Below are 22,102 nucleotides of genomic sequence, written 5' to 3'. Positions count from 1 at the left end.
TTACACAATAACTTCATTGCAGTGTTAATGTAAGCCTACTTGTGGCACTAAAGATTAATAATTGAATGGTTTGGCCCTGTATGGTATAGTGCAGAATGGTACAATCAGAATGGGATAGGACAGCAAACTACAGTATGGTGCAGAACAGTATATCATTCTTACAGTACAATATTGTACATAATGAAATGGCATGTACGTAACATAGAAACTAGGAGCAGGAGGAGGCCATTCGGCCCTTCGCGGCTGCTCTGCCATTCATTATGATCATGGCTGATCATCCAACTCCATAGCCTTCCCACTTCCCTCCCCATATCCTTTGATCCCCTTCACCCTAACTACTATATCTTCTTTTAAAATATAAAGTACCCAATTTATTTTTCCAATTAAGCGGCAATTTAGCGTGGCCAATCACCCTACCCTGCACATCTTTGGGTTGTGGGGGTGAGACCCACACAGACACAGGGAGAATGTGTAAACTCCACACGGACAGTGACCCAGGGCCAGGATCGAACCCGGGTCCTCAGCGCTGTGCCCTAAGTCCTATACCTAACTGCTTCTCAAAACCTACAACGTTTTGGCCTCAACCACTTCCTGTGGTAACGACTTCCACAGGCCAACCACACTCGGGGTGAAGAAATTTCTCCTCATCTCTGTCCTAAATGGTCTACCCCGTATCCTCAGACTGTGACCCCTGGTTCTGGACACACCCACCATCGGGAACATCATTCCTGCATCTACCCTGTCCAGTCCTGTGAGAATTTTATAAGTCTCTATGAGAAACACCCCTCATTCTTCTGAACTCCAGCGAATACAATCCTGAGCGATTCAATCTCTCCTCATATGACAGTCCCACCATCCCCAGGAGTCAGCCTGGTAAACCTTTGCTGCACTCCCTCCATAGCAAGAACATCCTTCCTTAGATAAGGAGACCAAAACTGCAGATCAGTGAGCACAGGGATGATAGGTGGACAGGGCTAGTTGCAAATTAGGGTCGATGGATTTGTCAAATAAACATGGGAGACGTGCCGGGAGTGTATTATAATAGTCTAGAGGAAACACAGATAATAGTACAACATATGGTTCAGTGTGTCATATAATAGGGGTGAGTAAAGGAGCGGGCCGTGGGTTAGCTCAGCTGGCTAGAGTGTAGAGCAAGTTGACATTTTTTTTAATAAACATTTTATTGAGGTATTTATGGTTTTATAACAATAACAGAAGAATACAAATGTAAACATAGTGCAAAAGCCGTCTTCCTCCCTCCTTTTCTAATACCCTACTCTAAACTTAGCTAAACCCCAACCCACCCACCCACCTTCTGCTGTTGGTTAATTTTCCCCAAAGAAGTCGACAAACGGCTGTCACCTCTGGACGAACCCTAACATTGACCCTCTCAGGGAGAAATTGATTTTCTCCGGACAGAGAAAGCTAGCCATGTCCGATAGCCAGGTCTCTGACTTTGGGGGCTTTGAGTCCCTCCAAGCTAATAGAATCTGGCTCCGGGCTACCAGGGAAGCAAAGGCCAGAACATCTGCCTCTTTCTCCTCCTGGATTCCCGGATCTTCCGACACTCCGAAAATTGCCACCTCTGGATCGGCACCACCCTTGTTTTCAACACCTTGGACATGACATCTGCAAACCCCTGCCATAATCCCCTAAGCTTTGGTCATGCCCAGAACATATGGACATGGTTCGCTGGCCCTCCCGCACACCTTGCGCACCTGTCCTCCACCCCAAAGAACCTGCTCATCCGGGCCTCTGTCATGTGGGCCCGGTGAATGACCTTGAACTGTATCAGGCTGAGCCTGGCACATGTTGCGGACATGTTGACTCTGCTCAACGTGTCCACCCAAAGTCCATCCTCTATCTCTCCACCTAACTCCCCTTCCCATTTGTGTTTCAGCTTCTCGGTCAGAGTTTCCTCTGACCCCATGAGTTTCTTGTAAATGTCCAAAACCCTCCCTTCTCCCACTCACATTCTGGAAACTACCCTTTCCTGTATCCCCCTTGGTGTTAGGAGCGGGAAGGTTGAGACCTGCCTGCGTAGGAAGTCCCTCGCCTGCAGGTACCAAAACTCGTTCCCTCCCATCAATTCAAATTTCCCCTCCAACTCCCTCAGGCTGGGAAAGCTCCCCTCTATAAACAGATCTCCCATCTTCTCGATCCCTGCTCTCTGCCATCTCCGGAACCCCCCCATCCATACTTCCCAGGGCAAACCGGTGATTATTACAGATTGGAGACCAGACCGATGCTCCCTCTGCTCCCACATGTCTCCTCCATTGCCCCCAGACTCTCAGGGCCGCAACCACCAAGGGGCTGGTGGAGTACCGTGCCGGCGGGAAGGGCAGAGGCACCGTTACCCAACGCCCCCAAACTGGTGCCCTTACATGATGCCACCTCTACTCGCTCCCACATCAAACCCCCCCCCACCCCCACCCCGGCCCGAGTGTGCTCCAGCATCTCCTTTTTAACTCATGAGCCCTACCCGCCCACACAAAGCCCGAGATCACCTTGTTGACCCGTTTAAAAAAGGACCGTGCAATAAAGATGGGAAGACACTGAATCACAAACAGGAATCTCGGGAGGACTGTCATCTTCATCGTCTACACCTTCCCAGCCAGTGACAACGGGAGCGCGTCCCACTTTCGGAAATCCTCCTTCATTTGGTCTACTAGTTGGGCCAGATTTAGCTTGTGCAGCCGTTCCCATTCCCGCGCCTGCTGGATGTCTGGGTACCGGAAGCTTCCCCACACCACTCGAAACTGCAGGATCAAAGTGACATTAACAACATGGGTTCAATTCCCATACCAGCCAGAGGTCTTCCTCCTTGCCTTGTCCCATGTGGAGGGGTGCCCCTCAACCTATACACCCACTTGCCTCTCTAACACAGAGAGATGCTGATGCTCCCTTGAGGACAATGACTAAGTACCTTACCGTAGTGATGAACAGTTTGGTACAGAACGATATTCTGATCTTCTGATGTCCAGACACTGTTAACTCTCTCGGACCCGAGCACTACATGGCTGTAACCTTGGAGGCAGGTTGGGGATTGGTGGAGTTCCCAATTTCTGGAGCTCCACTCTGGGAGAGGGCACGTAATGACGACATATCGTAGGTGCAATGGTGATTGATCAGCCCTGGGAAGTTGGACACTGGTCGAAAGCAGCAGTTATAGGAAAGACTAATGTTCCACATCTCAGAGGCATCTGACGGTAAGAGATCCATTCTAGAAAAAATCCAGCAGTAAAGCAAAAACAGTGTTGGTCAGCAAAACAAAAAATCTGGGAAACACAGCGATGGGAAACTAAAATAAAAATGCCACGGGCCACTGTTAACGAAAATGAAGTCAAAGAGCAAGTGAAGCGTAGAAAGGATCGTTTTCTGATTGCAAAACAAAAGCAATATTCTGTTGCTCTTTCAGCCTTCCAACTTGATGGGAACAAAAACAACGAATGTATTTATACAGGAGGAGGCCATTCAGCCTCCTGCTATTATGGGCAGCATAGGGTCCCAGGTTCCAATTAAGGTTCGAATAAGGTTCGATTCCTAGCTTGGGTCACTGTCTGTGCAGAGTCTGCACGTTCTCCCCGTGTGTGCGGGGTTTCCTCCGGGTGCTCCGGTTTCCTCCCACAGTCCAAAGACGTGCTGGTTGGCCATAATAAATTGCCCTTAGTGTCCAAAAAAGTTAGGAAGGGTTATTGGGTTACAGGGATAGGGTGGAAGTGAGGGCTTAATGTGGGTCGGTGCAGACTCGATGGATAAAATGGCCTCCTGCTCTGTATGTTGTATGCTCTAGTCAAAGAAATCCTGGTTGACCTGTATCACAACTTCATTTACCTGCCTCTGTATTCCTCAATATCCCAACATCTTTATTTCCCTCATCGAAATCATGAATATATATTGTGAATAGCTGGGGTCTCTGCACCACTAGTCATTGCTATTTAGAAAAAGACATGTTTATTCCTAGTCTTTGTATTCTGTCTGCCAGCCAGTTTTCTATCCATCTCAATACACTACCTCCAATCCCATGCGCTTTAGTTTTACACATTAATCTCTGATGTGGGACTTTGCCGAAATCCTTCTGAAAGTCCAAACAAACCACATCCACTGGCTCCCCCTCATCAACTCTATTGGTTAGATCCTCAATTGGATCCAGTAGATTTGTCGGCCTGTGGAATTTGCTACCTCAGAAAGCAGCTGAAGCCAAATCATGGGCGGGATTCTCTGATCCTGAGGCTAGGTGTTGACGCCGTTGTAAACGCCCATAGCGTTTCCCGACGGTGTCAACACGGCCTCAGGAGCAGCGATTCTGACCCCTACAGGGGGCCAGTACGGCACTGCAGCGACCCACGGCGCTCCAGCTGCCGATCCCCAGCGTCAGATGGGCGCCGCGGGTCTGCGCATGCGCAGTGGGACCGGCACCAATTTGCGCATGCGCAGTGGCTCCCCTCTCCGCGCCGGCCCCGATGCAACATGGCGTAGGGCTAGAGGGGCCGGCACGGAACAAAGGAGGGCTGAGAGTCCGGCCCGCCAATTGGTAGGCCCCGACCACGGGCCAGCCAAGCGACGACGACCCACCCCCCCCCCCCCCCCCCCCCAACAGGCTGCTCCTGGATCCAATCACGCCAAGGTCCCGCCGGTAAGGCCAAGTTAGATCGGCGCCAGCAGGACTCAGGTTTTTTTGTACGGCCGCTCGGCCCATCTCGGGCCGAGAATCGCCGGGGGGGGCCGCATAGAGCGGCTGCCTCCCGGGACTCTCCGACCAGGCACGGGCTCGGAGAATCCCGCCCCATATGCTGACAAGAAGCAGTTAGATATGGCACTTGGTGCGAAGGGGTCAAAGTTAATGGCGGGGAAGGCGGGATCGGGCTATTGAGTTGGATGATCAGCCATGATCATAATGAATGGGCGGAGCAGGCTCTAAGTACCGAATGGCCTCCTCCTGCTCCCACGTTTTACGTTTCTGTGCCTTTCCCTCTGGAGGCTGACTGTTTGGAATGAGCTCAGCCGGACAGGAAGAGGCACCCAGAGAAAACAGAGGCCAGCCAAGCCGACACCTTCTCAGCTCCCTGCCTTCCTCCGTGGTGAATACGGCAGAGATCGCCATGGCAGGATGAGAATCCCGAGCCACTCCAGGCCATACTTACCACCGAGTTGGCCACCACGGCGCAGGCTATGATGGAAAGCTGCCACCACCGTTCCTGCAATGTGGAAGATGAAACAAAATGAAAATGAAAATCGTTTATTGTCACGAGTAGGCTTCAATGAAGTTACTGTGAAAAGCCCCTAGTCGCCACATTCCGGCGCCTGTTCGGGGAGGCTGGTACGGGAATTGAACCGTGCTGCTGGCCTGTCTTGGTCTGCTTTAAAAGCCAGCGATTTAGCCCAGTGTGCTAAACCAGCCCCTATGAGAGGGGGGGGGGGGGGGGGGGGGGGGTCGGGGATGATGTGATGGAGGGTCTCAGCGGTTTGAAAGGAGTTGATTGGACAGAGGGACAAACGTTTTCAGCTGGTCACTCAATCAACATCGCAAAACGTGGATTATCTGGTCATGACCTCGTCGTTGTTTGCGGGATCCTGCTGTGCACAATTGGTGGCTGCATTTCCTACGTTACAGCAGTGATGGCTCTTCAGAAGTGTTTCATTGGCGGTGCAGCACTTTGAGAGGCCCAGCGTCTACGAGTGGCGATATATAAATGCACAGTTCACCTCTCTCCGTAGCTCTGCCGCTGTATCCTTGCCTCCCCATCGGGCCCAGCCATACAAAGAACTGACAAAGAGCCCTGACTCCATTTGAGCCTTTTCCTCAGGAGCTCAAATTACTCCGTTAGTCAAAGCCAGGAAACGTAGAGGCAGCAACATTTGGTCGTTGCTCATTTTTAGTTGCACTGGGACTCGACCCGAACCATCGGGAGGCAGTGGCTTCAGCGACAGTGTGGAATAAAGGACTGCTGAGGGAAGGGTTTCTTTGGATTTCAGGGCGATGAGGTGAGCTACAAACACTTAACGGTGGGTGTTCAGGAAGTTTTACTGTGACTCTGCCTGTGTTATTCAGCATTGAAGGGTGCGTGGCTGCTACAGGTTTAGGCTAACCTCTTCGATAATTGGGCCTAGAGGCCTCAACCCTAGCCCAATCTCCCGAAAACCCACATCTTGTTGGGCAAGCTATCAGTTGCCCCTCTCGCTATCTCCGTTTCTGTTCCTGTTTCCTTGCATGTGAACCAATTGGAACATGTGTGCTCCATGACAAGCAGCATATAAACCCGTGTGTCTATTGTCACTGTGGCGAGTGATTCAGAATGAGGAAATCTCGATGAAACCACATTTCCCTCCAGGCTCCATTAATCATTCGCCCCATTGTCAATTATTTATTTCTTATTATTTTTAAATTTAGAGTACCCACTTAATCTTTTCCAATTAAGAGGCAATTTAGCGTGGCCAATCCAACTACCCTGCACATCTTTGCGTTGTGGGAGTGAGACCCACGCAAACACGGGGAGAATGTGCAAACTCCACACGGACAGTGACCCAGAGCCGGGATCGAACCTGGGACCTCGGCACCGTGAGGCAGCAGGGCTAACCCACTGCGCCACCACGCCGCCCTATTGTCAATTATTAAAGGTATATTTCAGCCTTGTTTACAATCACTCCGCTGCACTCACCCCAAACCGAACCTCCCATCCTGCCAACGGGGGGGGGGGGACATGGTGATGTAATCCAGAAGGTTCTGAGGACCTGGGTTCAAATCCCACCACGGCAGCTGGTGGAATTTAAATTCAATTAATAAAATCTGAATTAAAAGCTAGTCTGTGATGGTGACCACAAAATTGTTTTAAAAAATCGATCAGATTCACTAATGCCCTTTAGGGAAGCAACTCTGCTGTCTGGCCTACATTGGCCATGCGATATTTCCCCTTGGTGTGCAACGGTTAGGTGGGGTTATGGGATTGCGAGGATAGGGTGGGGATTGGGCCTAGGAAGGGTGCTCTTTCGGAGGAGGGTGGGTACAGACTCGATGGGTCAAATGGCCTCCTTCTGCCCTGTAAAGATTCTATGATTCAACATGTGATTCCAGACACTTAACTGCCCTCAGAAATGATCTATCAACGGTGCCAAAGAGGCCCGGCCAACTACGCCCACATGTTCTGGTCTTGCCCCAGACTTGTGGAGTACTGGACAGCTTTCTTCGAGGCTATGTCCAAAGTGGTGGGGGTGAGGGTGGAGCCATGCCCGATAGTGGCGGTCTTCGGGGTTTCAGACCAGCCAGATCTATTCCTGGGGAGGAGGGCGGACGCCCTTGCCTTTGCCTCCCTGATCGCCCGCCGTAGAATCCTGTTTGGCTGGCGGTCAGCAGCACCACCCAGAGCTGCAGACTGGCTGTCCGACCTCTCGGATTCTCTCCAAATGGAGAAAATCAAATTCGCCATCCGAGGGTCGGACGACGGCTTCCACAGAACGTGGGAGCCATTCATGCAATTGTTCCGGGACCTGTTTGTGGCCAACGTACAGGAGGAAGAATAGTCGGGCGGCCAAGAATCAGGGGAAAATGGACGGGAATCGGGGGAAGGTAGCCGGGGGGGGGGGGGGGGGGGGGGGGGGGCTACGGGTTCGTTATGGGGGTTTGATGGCAAGCCAAGGCCCAAAACCAAACTGTAAATAAATGCCAATAAACATGTGCCTCGGCCATATTGGGGAATGTAAATATGTATGTCGGCTAAAGGGGGGAGGCCACAGTTATTATTACGAAGATGCTTACCTGTAAATATATATGTTAATTTTTGCGTGTTCTTTTTTTTTCTCTCTCTCTCTAACAATTTGTAATTTGTTCAATATAAAACATGAAAACTGAATAAAAAACATTTATTAAAAAAAAGAAATGATCTATCAAGCCTCGTGGTTCGAGAGCAGTTAGTGATGGAATAGAATTCCTACAGTGCAGAAGGAGGCCATTCGGCCCATCGAGTCTGCACCGACCCACTTAAGCCCTCACTTCCACCCTATCCCCGTAACCCAATAACCCCTCCTAACCGTTTTTGGTCAGTAAGGGCAATTTAGCATTGCCAATGCACCTAACCTGCACATCTTTGGACTGTGGGAGGAAACCGGAGCACCCGGAGGAAACCCACGCACACATGGGGAGAACGTGCAGACTCCGCACAGACAGTGACCCAGCAGGGAATCGAACCTGGGACCCTGGCGCTGTGAAGTCACAGTGATATCCACTTGTGCTACCGTGCTGCCCGCCCAATAGTCTATCTATTCCACATCTGTCCCACTGGGGATTAAAAATGTGACATCGCGATTTTAAATAATGGGTCGAATTGATATTCCTGTAGTAAAGTTGAGGTATTAGGAACCGCTGTCGTCACTTCATGGGGCCATTAAGGACATCTTTTGGACGGAAAAGGGTCCCGCTGCCTAAAACAGCTGTGATCATTTGAGCTGCGCCATCTTTGGTCCTGGCCCCTGTCTACTCTGTCGCTAGCAAGGACGTAGCAGAGTGACATGCTCGAACTATGTATGCACGGCGCTGCCCTAAATGGTTGTCAATGGTTGTGTGTAAATTGCCTGCCGTGTTTCCTACATATCACAACAGTGGTTATGCCTCCAAAAATACTTCATTGACTGCAAAGCGCTTGGGGCATCCTGAGGAGGATGAAAGGTGCTATATGAATGCAATTTCTTTTTTGAACGATTCCAGCATTCTCCAATATTTGGCCAGGCTGCAATTCTCGAATTCCCAGGGCAATATATCTATGGATTCACACAGCTCTCTATGTACTTCATTGCCTGGGGCTCATAGTAACTCAAGTCTCCCGAGTAATCCACACTTGACAATCACATATCCTTAGGCTAAGCGTTCCTGCCCAGTGTATAAGCTTCCTTTGTGTGATAAAGTCAGCAGAAGAGGCTCCTTGCTCTGCACACACGCACGACACATCAATCTCCCACCTTCAGTAACGCAGAAGATTTTCCAACTCAACTCAACCACCGGACAAAGTCATGTCATCAAATGTAAATCCATCTCCGTAGCCGTTTCGGCCTGTTTAATGTGGTTTACAAGTCAGAGTCTACCCCGAGCTTTCCCAGTTTGTTCATTTCTTGTTGTCCCTCTTTGCTTTCCCCTGCGCCTCCCCAAGTGACATTAATGTGACCGGCAGCTTATCAATGTCTCCATGGTAACCTTTATACCCTCTCGCGTGGACCTGCTCAGCCATGGCTTCTGTTCCCGAGGCAACGAAAGAGTCGAGTGGACAGACGGAGAGGAGGGAGTGACTGCGCGTCAACATGTGTAAACGGAATGAATAACGCTGAGTTCCAGGTGGGCCTCTGGCCTGAGGGTGAGGAGTAAACAGACCCAATATCCACTGGAGACGGTGAGGCCAGTTTCTCACAGTTTGCTTTTTCTCACAGCATTTTTTCACAGCGTCTCACAGTTTCAGTGTCAGGGTGAATACCTGAGGGAAGGTGGTTGAAATCTTTCTGTTACCGAAAGCATTCTGCCTTTATTTATTATTTGTTCAAAGGGTGTGGGTGTTGCTGGTTAGGCCAGCATTTCGTGCCCATCCCGAGTTGCCCTTGAGAAGGTGGTCGTGAGCTGCCTTCTTGAATCGCTACAGTCTCTGAGGCGTAGGTACATCCAGGGTGCTGTTAGGGAGGGAGTCACAGGATTTTGACCCAGGAAGTGAACGGCGATATATTTCCAACTCAGGGTGGTGAGTGACTTGCGGGCAACCTTGCAGATGGTGGTGTTCCCAGGTATCATTGCAGATGGTGGTGGTGATGCATTGGAAGGTGCTGCCAAAGTAGCCTTGGTGAATCCCAGCAGTGCATCTCGTAGATGTACACAGGGTTGGTACTGTGTGTGTCGGTGGTGGAGGGAGTGAATGTTTGTTAGTTGGATGCCAATCAGATGAGCTGCTTTGGAGGGTGGCACGGCGGCGCAGTGGTTAGCACTGCTGCCTCACTCCGCCGAGGACCTGGGTTTGATCCCGGCCCCAGGTCACTGTCCCAGTGGAATTTGCACATTCTCCCCGGGTCTGGGTCGGTCTCACTCCACAGCCCAAAGCTGTGCAGGGCGGGTGCATTGGCCACGCTAAATTGCCCTTAACTGGAACGTTTTTTAAAAAACAAACAAACAAAGAGCTGCTTTGTCCTGGATGGTGTCGAGCTTCTCGAGTGTTATTGGAGCTGCACTCACCCAGGTAGGTGGGGAGTGTTCACACTCCTGACTTGTACCTTGTAGCTGGTGGACAGGCTTTGAGGGGGGTCAGGAGGTGAGTTGCTCGCCGTAGAATTCCTATCGTTGGACCTGCTTTCATAGCCTCAGCGTTCATATAACAGTCCCAGTTCAGTTTCTGCTCCCTGGTAACCTCCCAGGATGTTGATACTGTAGTGGGGAATTCAGCGATAGTAATGACACTGAATATCATGGGGCTATGGTTAGATTCTCTTTTGGTCATTGATGATCATTGTCTGGCACTTGTCCAGTGCAAATGTTGCTTGCTGCTTATCAGCTTGAACCTGAATGCCTCAACCACCACCCCACCATGGACCCAATCAGCAAACACTGAGTCACAAGGTTCTGGGTTCAAATTTCCCACCAGGGCTGAAGCACAACAATCGACGCTGGCGCTGCAATACAGTACTGAGGGTGCCCCGCGGTACAGTGAGGGTGCCCTGCGGTACAGTGAGGGTGCCCTACAGTACAGTGAGGGTGCCCTGCGGTACAGTGAGGGTGCACTGCGGTACAGTGAGGGTGCCCCGCGGTACAGTGAGGGTGCACTGCGGTACAGTGAGGGTGCCCCGCGGTACAGTGAGGGTGCACTGCGGTACAGTACTGAGGGTGTACTGCGGTACAGTACTGAGGGTGCCCCGCGGTACAGTGAGGGTGTACTGCGGTACAGTACTGAGGGTGTACTGCAGTACAGTTCTGAGGGTGCCCCGCGGTACAGTTCTGAGGGTGCCCCGCGGTACAGTGAGGGTGTACTGCGGTACAGTTCTGAGGGTGCCCCGCGGTACAGTGAGGGTGCACTGCGGTACAGTTCTGAGGGTGCCCCGCGGTACAGTGAGGGTGTACTGCGGTACAGTTCTGAGGGTGCCCCGCAGTACAGTGAGGGTGCACTGCGGCACAGTTCTGAGGGTGCCCCGCGGTACAGTGAGGGTGCCCCGCGGTACAGTGAGGGTGCCCCGCGGTACAGTACTGAGGGTGTACTGCGGTACAGTACTGAGGGTGCCCCGCGGTACAGTGAGGGTGTACTGCGGTACAGTACTGAGGGTGCCCCGAGGTACAGTGAGGGTGCACTGCGGTACAGTGAGGGTGCCCCGCGGTACAGTGAGGGTGCACTGCGGTACAGTGAGGGTACACTGCGGTACAGTACTGAGGGGCCCTGCGGTACAGTTCTGAGGGTGCCCCGCGGTACAGTGAGGGTGCACTGCGGTACAGTGAGGGTGCCCTGCGGTACAGTACTGAGGGTGTACTGCGGTACAGTGAGGGTGCCCTACAGTACAGTGAGGGTGCCCTGCGGTACAGTGAGGGTGCACTGCGGTACAGTGAGGGTGCACTGCGGTACAGTGAGGGTGCCCTGCGGTACAGTACTGAGGGTGTACTGCGGTACAGTGAGGGTGCCCTACAGTACAGTGAGGGTGCCCTGCGGTACAGTGAGGGTGTACTGCGGTACAGTGAGGGTGCCCTACAGTACAGTGAGGGTGCCCTACAGTACAGTGAGGGTGCACTGCGGTACAGTGAGGGTGCCCTGCGGTACAGTGAGGTTGCACTGCGGTACAGTACTGAGGGTGTACTGCGGTACAGTGAGGGTGTACTGCGGTACAGTACTGAGGGTGTACTGCGGTACAGCGAGGGTGCCCTACAGTACAGTGAGGGTGCCCTGCGGTACAGTGAGGGTGCCCTGCGGTACAGTGAGGGTGCACTGCGGTACAGTGAGGGTGCACTGCGGTACAGTGAGGGTGCACTGCGGTACAGTGAGGGTGCACTGCGGTACAGTACTGAGTGTGCACTGCGGTACAGTACTGAGGGTGCACTGCGGTACAGTACTGAGGGTGCACTGTGGTACAGTGAGGGTGCACTGCGGTACAGTACTGAGGGTGTACTGCGGTACAGTACTGAGGGTGCACTGTGGTACAGTGAGGGTGCACTGCGGTACAGTACTGAGGGTGCACTGTGGTACAGTGAGGGTGCACTGCGGTACAGTACTGAGGGTGCACTGTGGTACAGTGAGGGTGCACTGCGGTACAGTGAGGGTGTACTGCGGTACAGTACTGAGGGTGTACTGTGGTACAGTGAGGGTGCCCTGCGGTACAGTGAGGGTGCACTGCGGTACAGTGAGGGTGTACTGCGGTACAGTACTGAGGGTGCACTGCGGTACAGTACTGAGGGTGCACTGTGGTACAGTGAGGGTGTACTGCGGTACAGTACTGAGGGTGCACTGTGGTACAGTGAGGGTGCACTGCGGTACAGTACTGAGGGTGCACTGTGGTACACTGAGGGTGCCCTGCGGTACAGTGAGTGTGTACTGCGGTACAGTACTGAGGGTGCACTGCGGTGCAATGAGGGTGCACTGCGGTACAGTGAGGGTGCCCTGCGGTACAGTGAGGGTGCACTGCGGTACAGTACTGAGGGTGCCCTGCGGTACAGTGAGGGTGTACTGCGGTACAGTGAGGGTGCCCTGCGGTACAGTGAGGGTGCACTGCGGTACAGTGAGGGTGCCCTGCGGTACAGTGAGGGTGCCCTGCGGTACAGTGAGGGTGCCCTGCGGTACAGTGAGGGTGCCCTGCGGTACAGTGAGGGTGCCCTGCGGTACAGTGAGGGTGCACTGCGGTACAGTGAGGGTGCCTTGCGGTACAGTGAGGGTGCCCTGCGGTACAGTGAGGGTGCACTGCGGTACAGTGAGGGTGCACTGCGGTACAGTACTGAGGGTGCACTGCGGTACAGTACTGAGGGTGCACTGTGGTACAGTGAAGGTGCGCTGCTGTACAGTACTGAGGGTGCCCTGCGGTACAGTACTGAGGGTGCACTGCGGTACAGTACTGAGGGTGTACTGCGGTACAGTACTGAGGGTGCACTGCGGTACAGTGAGGGTGTCCTGCGGTACAGTGAGGGTGCACTGTGGTACAGTACTGAGGCCGCACTGTGGTACAGTACTGAGGGTGCACTGCGGTACAGTACTGAGGGTGCCCTGCGGTACAGTGAGGGTGCACTGCGGTACAGTACTGAGGGTGCCCTGTGGTACAGTGAGGGTGCCCTGTGCTAGAGTGAGGGTGCCCAGCGGTGCAGTACTGAGGGTGTACTGCGGTACAGTGAGGGTGCCCTGCGGTACAGTACTGAGGGTGTACTGCGGTACAGTGAGGGTGCACTGCGGTACAGTGAGGGTGCACTGCGGTACAGTGAGGGTGCACTGCGGTACAGTGAGGGTGCACTGCGGTACAGTGAGGGTGCACTGCGGTACAGTGAGGGTGCACTGCGGTACAGTGAGGGTGCACTGCGGTACAGTACTGAGGGTGCCCTGTGGTACAGTGAGGGTGTACTGCGGTACAGTACTGAGGGTGTACTGCGGTACAGTGAGGGTGCCCTGCGGTACAGTGAGGGTGTACTGCGGTTCAGTACTGAGGGTGCACTGCGGTACAGTGAGGGTGCACTGCGGTACAGTACTGAGGGTGCACTGCGGTACAGTGAGGGTGTACTGCGGTACAGTGAGGGTGTACTGCGGTACAGTACTGAGGGTGCACTGCGGTACAGTACTGAGGGGCCCTGTGGTACAGTGAGGGTGCACTGCGGTACAGTACTGAGGGTGCACTGCGGTACAGTACTGAGGGTGCACTGCAGTACAGTACTGAGGGTGCACTGCGGTACCGTACTGAGGGTGTACTGCGGTACAGTACTGAGGGGCCCTGTGGCACAGTGAGGGTGCACTGCGGTACAGTACTGAGGGTGCCCTGCGGTACAGTACTGAGGGGCCCTGCGGTACAGTACTGAGGGTGCCCTGCGGTACAGTGAGGGTGCCCTGTGGTACAGTGAGGGTGCACTGTGGTACAGTACTGAGGGTGTACTGCGGTACAGTACTGAGGGTGCACTGCGGTACAGTACTGAGGGTGCCCTACGGTACAGTGAGGGTGCCCTGCGGTACAGTGAGGGTGGACTGCGGTACAGTGAGGGTGCACTGTGTGGTGATATGATCTGCATACTCGTCTGCCATTGGGCCAGAACGTCGGCTTACCATTGGCCCTGGTCGGTCATGTGCCTCTCGACCGATTGGCCAAGAGGCTGAGTTAACCACGCCTCTATTAACGAGGTATAAATGCTCAGACGCCTGACGATCGTCCCTTTCCACTGTGGACGATCGCAGAGCTGTGTTCTAGTCAATTAAAGCCAGACTTTGGTAAATCACCCGCCTCGCGTGCAATCGATGGTACATCAATTTAATTAACTACGACTTTGAAGATGGAGTTCCGCATCAAGCCCGAATGCCTCCGCATCAGCCCGCAAACTCCGAACTCTGCAGAACTTTTCCAACTCTGGCTGACTTGCCTCGAAGGGTTCCTAGCATCTACAACCACCCCCCCCACCGGGGCACAGAGGCTGCACGTCCTCCACTCCAGCGTGGGTATTGACACTTACGCAATAATCAAAGAGGAAACGGATTATGATGACGCTATACAAAAGCTAAAAGGACAATTCTTCAAACCGATCAACAGGGTATTCGCTCGACATCTGCTGGCCACCAGAAAGCAGGTCCCCGGTGAGTCTCTAGACCAATACGCCCGGGCCCTCTGTGCCCTGGGGAGAGGTTGCGCCTGTGTAGCGGTGTCCGCTACAGAGCACATGGAGCTACTCATCAGTGACGCTTACGTGGCTGGGATGCTGTCCCCCGTGATCCGCCAGCGGATGCTGGAAAGAGACGAACTCAGTTTAACGGAGACGCTAACTCTCTCCGCTTCCCTGGAGGTTGCAGATCTAAGCGCTCGCACCTATGACCCTGGCCAGGCCGCCTCCTGGCATGCTTCCCACCCGCCAACCGCCGCTCCCGGCCTCCCTCAGGCTTGTGCCGCGAGGCGCCCCGATAAATCAGCGGGGACCCGCTGCTACTTTTGTGGGTACGCTAAGCACCCTCGCTCGCGCTGCCCAGCCCGCTCCGCCCTCTGTAAGAGCTGCGGGAAGAAGGGCCACTACTCCACTGGTCTGCCAGGCCAAAACGCTGGCTGCAGCGCTTCTGGAAGCTGCACAGCACTCTACCCCCCTCCCCCAGGCCTCTGCGAACAGCCTGTGTGCCTCCCTCTCTCCCCCAGGGCCCCTCCAGCCGCTCCCGACTCGCGCCCCGCCGGCCGACAAGCGCACCTCCCCGGCCCCTCCAGGCCTCTGCCAGCCTGCCCCGCACGTTTCTCCCCCCCGACCCCGAGCCCCGGCGCCCGACCGGCTCGCCTCTCCGGGCCCTCCCGGTCCCTGCCTGCCCGCAGCGCGACTCTGCTCCCCCGCCCCCGGCCCCCCGCACCCGGCCTGCGCGCCTAACCTCCTCCCGCAGCTGCTGCACCCGGCTCGCCTCCTGGAGCCGGCCTGCGCATCCCCACAGCTGATGCATGTTACTCACCTCCTGGAGCCGGTCTGCGCGCCTCACCTCATCAGCTCGCAGCGCCGGCAACGCTAGCTCCGCCACCAGCGGCCACGAGGGCTTCCTGGGTGCCGCCATCTTGGGGTGCCGGCCCCCTCGTGCGGATCCTGAGCGCCGCCATCTTGGGGAACAGACCTCACATGTGGATCCTGGCCACCGACTTCCAGATCTGCCACGCAAGGTCCCTCCAGCATGGAATCGGACAGCGACGGCGGATTTTCTCCACGGCTCGCGGCCGTTCAACTCGACCAGTCTCATCCACGCACGCTCGCCAAAACGACTACGCTGATCCACCTCAACGGCCACGAGACGGACTGCCTGCTGGACTCCGGGAGCACGGAAAACTTAGTTCACCCTGACACGGTAAGACGCTGCGCGCTCCCTGTCCATCCCGTAACACGCAAAATCGGTTTAGCCTCAGGTTCGCACTCCGTCCACATCACCGGGTGCTGCATCGCGGACCTCACGGTCCAAGGGAAGGTTTTTAAAAATTATAAATTCCTTGTCCTCCCTGACCTTTGCGCACCGGCACTCCTAGGACTGGACTTCCAGTGCAAGCTGCAGAGCTTGACTTTTCAATTCGACGGCCCTATACCCCCACTCACTGTCTGCAGCCTCGCGTCCCTCAAAGTGGACCCTCCCTCCCTGTTTGCTAACCTCACCCCCGATTGCAAACCCGTCGCCACACGGAGCAGACGGTACAGCGCCCAGGACCGATCCTTCATCAGGTCCGAGATCCAGAGGTTGCTGACGGAAGGGGTCATCGAGGCCAGCAACAGTCCCTGGCGAGCCCAAGTGCTGGTGGTCCGGACGGGGGAGAAAAACCAGATGGTCATCGATTATAGCCAAACCATCAATCGGTTTAGGCAACTGGACGCGTATCCTCTTCCCCGTATTTCTACCATGGTAAACGAGATCGCGATATACACGGTCTTCTCAACTGTGGACCTTAAGTCCGCTTACCACCAGCTCCCCATCCGCGCAAGTGACCGACTGTACACCGCGTTCGAGGCTGATGGGCGCCTCTGCCACTTCCTTAGGGTTCCGTTTGGTGTCACAAATGGGGTCTCGGTCTTCCAACGGGAGATGGACCGAATGGTCGACAAGTACGGATTACAGGCTAACTTCCCGTATCTTGATAATGTCACCATCTGCGGCCATGACCAGCAGGGCCATGACGCCAACCTCCAGAAATTCCTCCAAACCGCAAAACTCCTTAACCTCACGTACAATAAGGATAAATGCGTGTTTAGCACCGACCGCCTAGCGATCCTCGGCTACGTAGTGCGTAACGGAGTGATAGGTCCCGACCCCGAACGCATGCGCCCCCTGATGGAACTCCCTCTCCCCATTACCCCCAAATCCCTCAAATGCTGCCTGGGGTTTTTCGCATACTACGCCCAATGGGTTCCCAACTACGCGGACAAGGCCCGTCCCCTCATGCAAACCACGACCTTCCCGCCGTCGACGGACGCCTGCCAGGCCTTTAGCCGCATCAAAGCAGACATCGCAAAGGCCACGATGCGTGCCATCGACGAGGCCCTCCCCTTCCAGGTCGAAAGCGACGCATCAGAAGTAGCTCTGGCGGCCACCCTGAACCAAGCGGGCAGACCCGTGGCCTTCTTCTCCAGAACTCTCCAGGCTTCCGAACTCCGCCACCCCTCTGTGGAAAAGGAAGCCCAGGCCATAGTCGAAGCCGTGCGACATTGGAGGCACTATTTGGCCGGCAGGAGGTTTACCCTCCTCACAGACCAACGGTCAGTAGCCTTCAAGTTTGATAATGCACAAAGGGGCAAGATCAAAAATGACAAGATTTTACGGTGGCGGATCGAGTTGTCCACGTACAACTATGATATTGTGTATCATCCTGGGAAGCTCAATGAGCCTCCTGATGCCCTGTCCCGCGGTACCTGCGCCAGCGCGCAGATAGACCGCCTCCGCTCCCTCCACGCAGACCTCTGCCATCCAGGGGTGACCCGCCTACACCACTTCATTAAGGCCCGCAACCTGCCCTACTCCATCGAGGAAGTCAGGTCAGTAACCCGTGACTGCCACATCTGCGCCGAGTGCAAACCGCACTTCTACCGCCCCGAGCGCGCACACCTGATCAAAGCATCCCGCCCCTTCGAACGTCTTAGCATTGACTTCAAGGGGCCCCTTCCCTCTAACAACCGCAACATTTACTTCCTGGCGGTTATCGACGAACACTCCCGCTTCCCCTTCGCCATTCCCTGTCCCGACATGACCACATCGACCGTCATTAAGGCCCTACTCTCCATCTTCTCACTGTTCGGCTACCCCGCGCACATACACAGCGATCGGGGGTCCTCATTTATGAGCGACGAGCTGCGTCAATTCCTGCTCGACAGGGACATCGCCTCTAGCAGGACGACCAGCTATAACCCTTGGGGTAACGGACAGGTCGAGCGGGAGAATGGTACCATCTGGAAGACCATACTACTGGCCCTCCGGTCTAAAAATCTCCCTATTTCCCGATGGCAAGAGGTGATCCCCGATGCACTGCACTCTATCTGCTCACTCCTCTGTACTGCAACTAATCAGACACCTCATGAACGTCTTCTTGTTTTCCTCAGGAAGTCGTCTTCCGGATCCCCTCTCCCGACGTGGCTGGTCACCCCCGGACCCATCTTGCTCCGGAAGCATGTGCGGGTGCACAAGTCCGATCCGTTGGTGGAGCATGTCCAATTACTCCACGCTAACCCGCAGTATGCATATGTGGAGTACCCCGACGGTCGGCAGGACACGGTCTCCCTCCGGGACCTGGCACCCGCCGGCGTGCGGCCCCCCCCCCCACCACAGACCCCCCCTCCCCTTTTTCACCCCAGCACCCCACTCAGCTTCCCCATCCCTCATCCATGGCGTCTCCCCGGCCAGCTCAGATGACGGAGACTACTCGAAGTCTATCGCTCCCGGACTCCAGGACATCAGCAGGACCATCAGCCGATCCGACGACAACTCCTCCACTGCGGCGTTGGCCGGGACGTCAAGGACCACCAAAAGACTGATCGAATCCTTCTAGAGTTCTACAGCCCCATGGACTTTCTTTTTGTAAATATCGTTATGTCTGGGCCAGTGGGAAGCCCCCAAATTCGATAAGGGTACGGAGAGAAAATTATTCTCCCGACGGCTACTCATATCACCAGTTCTCCCCCCCCCCCCCCCCCCCCCCCCCCCCCCCACCCTGGGTCTCGTTCACACCCCCCCCCCGCCTTCCTTCTCCGTAAGGGGTGAATATGGTGATATGATCTGCATACACGTCTGCCATTGGGCCAGAACGTCGGCTTACCATTGGCCCTGGTCGGTCATGTGCCTCTCGACCGATTGGCCGAGAGGCTGAGTTAACCACGCCTCTATTAACGAGGTATAAATGCTCAGACGCCTGACGATCGTCCCTTTCCACTGTAGACGATCACAGAGCTGTGTTCTAGTCAATTAAAGCCAGACTTTGGTAAATCACTCGCCTCGCGTGCAATCGATGGTACATCACACTGCAGTACAGTACTGAGGGTGCACTGCGCTACACTACTGAGGGTGCACTGCAGTACAGTACTGAGGGTGCACTGCGGTACAGTACTGAGGGTGCACTGCGGTACAGTACTGAGGGTGCACTGCGCTACACTACTGAGGGTGCACTGCAGTACAGTACTGAGGGTGCACTGCGGTACAGTACTGAGGGTGCACTGCGGTACAGTACTGAGGGTGCACTGCGGTACAGTACTGAGGGTGCACTGCGGTACAGTACTGAGGGTGTACTGCAGTACAGTACTGAGGGTGTACTGCGGTTCAGTACTGAGGGTGCACTGCGGTACAGTGAGGGTGCCCCGCGGTACAGTACTGAGGGTGCACTGCGGTACAGTACTGAGGGTGTACTGCAGTACAGTACTGAGGGTGTACTGCGGTTCAGTACTGAGGGTGCACTGCGGTACAGTACTGAGGGTGCACTGCGGTACAGTACTGAGGGTGCACTGAGGTACAGTACTGAGGGTGCACTGCGGTACAGTACTGAGGGTGTACTGCGGTACAGTACTGAGGGTGCACTGCGGTACAGTACTGAGGGTGTACTGCAGTACAGTACTGAGGGTGCACTGCGCTACAGTACTGAGGGTGTACTGCGGTACAGTGAGAGTGTACTGCAGTACAGTACTGAGGGTGCCCTGCGGTACAGTACTGAGGGTGCACTGCGCTACAGTACTGAGGGTGCACTGCGGTACAGTACTGAGGGTGTACTGCAGTACAGTACTGAGGGTGCACTGCGATACAGTACTGAGGGTGCACTGCGATACAGTACTGAGGGTGCACTGCGGTACAGTACTGAGGGTGCACTGCGGTACAGTACTGAGGGTGCACTGCGGTACAGTACTGAGGGTGCACTGCGATACAGTACTGAGGGTGTACTGCGGTACAGTGAGGGTGTACTGCGGTACAGTACTGAGGGTGTACTGCGGTACAGTACTGAGGGTGCACTGCGGTACAGTACTGAGGGTGCACTGCGGTACAGTGAGGGTGTACTGCGGTACAGTACTGAGGGTGCACTGCGCTACAGTACTGAGGGTGCACTGCGGTACAGTACTGAGGGTGCACTGCGGTACAGTACTGAGGGTGTACTGCGGTACAGTACTGAGGGTGTACTGCGATACAGTACTGAGGGTGTACTGCGATACAGTACTGAGGGTGCACTGCGGTACAGTACTGAGGGTGCACTGCGCTACAGTACTGAGGGTGCACTGCGGTACAGTACTGAGGGTGCACTGCGGTACAGTACTGAGGGTGCACTGCGGTACAGTACTGAGGGTGTACTGCGGTACAGTACTGAGGGTGTACTGCGGTACAGTACTGAGGGTGCACTGCGGTACAGTACTGAGGGTGTACTGCGGTACAGTACTGAGGGTGTAATGCAGTACAGTACTGAGGGTGCACTGCGCTACAGTACTGAGGGTGTACTGCGGTACAGTGAGGGTGCACTGCGGTACAGTACTGAGGGTGCACTGCGGTACAGTACTGAGGGTGTACTGCGGTACAGTACTGAGGGTGTACTGCGGTACAGTACTGAGGGTGTAATGCAGTACAGTACTGAGGGTGCACTGCGCTACAGTACTGAGGGTGTACTGCGGTACAGTGAGGGTGCACTGCGGTACAGTACTGAGGGTGCACTGCGGTACAGTACTGAGGGTGTACTGAGGTACAGTGAGGGTGTACTGTGGTACAGTGAGGGTGCACTGCGGTACAGTACTGAGGGTGCACTGCGGTACAGTACTGAGGGTGTACTGCGGTACAGTACTGAGGGTGCACTGCGGTACAGTACTGAGGGTGCACTGCGATACAGTACTGAGGGTGTACTGAGGTACAGTACTGAGGGTGCACTGCGGTACAGTACTGAGGGTGTACTGCGATACAGTACTGAGGGTGTACTGCGGTACAGTACTGAGGGTGTACTGAGGTACAGTACTGAGTGTGCACTGCGGTACAGTACTGAGGGTGTACTGAGATACAGTACTGAGGGTGTAGTTAGAAGATAGATAGAACAGTACAGCACAGAACAGGCCCTTCGGCCCTCGATGTTGTGCCGAGCAATGATCACCCTACTTAAACCCACGTAACCCGTATACCCATAACCCAACAATCCCCCCATTAACCTTACACTACGGGCAATTTAGCATGGCCAATCCACCTAACCCGCACATCTTTGGACTGTGGGAGGAAACCGGAGCACCCGGAGGAAACCCACGCACACACGGGGAGGACGTGCAGACTCCACACAGACAGTGACCCAGCCGGGAATCGAACCTGGGACCCTGGAGCTGTGAAGCATTGATGCTAACCACCATGCTACCGTGAGGCCCCTACTGTACTGCGGTACAGTGAGGGTGCACTGCGGTACAGTACAGAGGGTGTACTGAGGTACAGTGAGGGTGTACTGAGGTACAGTACTGAGGGTGTACTGAGGTACAGTACTGAGTGTGCACTGCGGTACAGTACTGAGGGTGTACTGCGGTACAATACTGAGGGTGCACTGCGGTACAGTACTGAGGGTGCACTGCGGTACAGTACTGAGGGTGTACTGCGATACAGTACTGAGGGTGCACTGCGGTACAGTACTGAGGGTGCACTGCGGTACAGTACTGAGGGTGCACTGCGGTACAATACTGAGGGTGCACTGCGGTACAGTACTGAGGGTGCACTGCGGTACAGTACTGAGGGTGTACTGAGGTACAGTACTGAGGGTGCACTGCGGTACAGTACTGAGGGTGCACTGCGGTACAGTACTGAGGGTGCACTGCGGTACAGTACTGAGGGTGCACTGCGGTACAGTACTGAGGGTGTACTGCGATACAGTACTGAGGGTGCACTGCGGTACAGTACTGAGGGTGTACTGCGGTACAGTACTGAGGGTGCACTGCGGTACAGTACTGAGGGTGCACTGCGGTACAGTACTGAGGGTGCACTGCGGTACAGTACTGAGG

General features: G+C 54.8%; 1 protein-coding gene across 2 annotated transcripts in view; it reads left to right on the top strand.

Annotated features, from left to right (window-relative positions):
* The window catches only part of si:dkey-91i10.2 (uncharacterized protein LOC555224 homolog), a 213,505-nt gene that overhangs the window by 95,760 nt on the left and 95,643 nt on the right, over positions 1 to 22,102 (top strand). Inside the window, exon 1 of one of the 2 annotated variants that reach the window (XM_038790099.1) lies at positions 8,679 to 9,374. The exons of the other annotated variant lie outside the window; for it this stretch is intronic. The gene's annotated coding sequence lies outside the window, so the exon portion shown is untranslated. Of the gene's footprint in view, positions 1 to 8,678; positions 9,375 to 22,102 lie in introns of those variants that run through there. 2 annotated transcript variants of the gene reach the window in all.

This window comes from Scyliorhinus canicula, chromosome 2 (assembly GCF_902713615.1).
Source record: "Scyliorhinus canicula chromosome 2, sScyCan1.1, whole genome shotgun sequence".
NCBI classification, from domain to species: domain Eukaryota; kingdom Metazoa; phylum Chordata; class Chondrichthyes; order Carcharhiniformes; family Scyliorhinidae; genus Scyliorhinus; species Scyliorhinus canicula.
The sequence above is the reverse complement of the archived record's forward strand: the minus strand, read 5'-3'. Positions and strand labels throughout refer to the sequence as shown.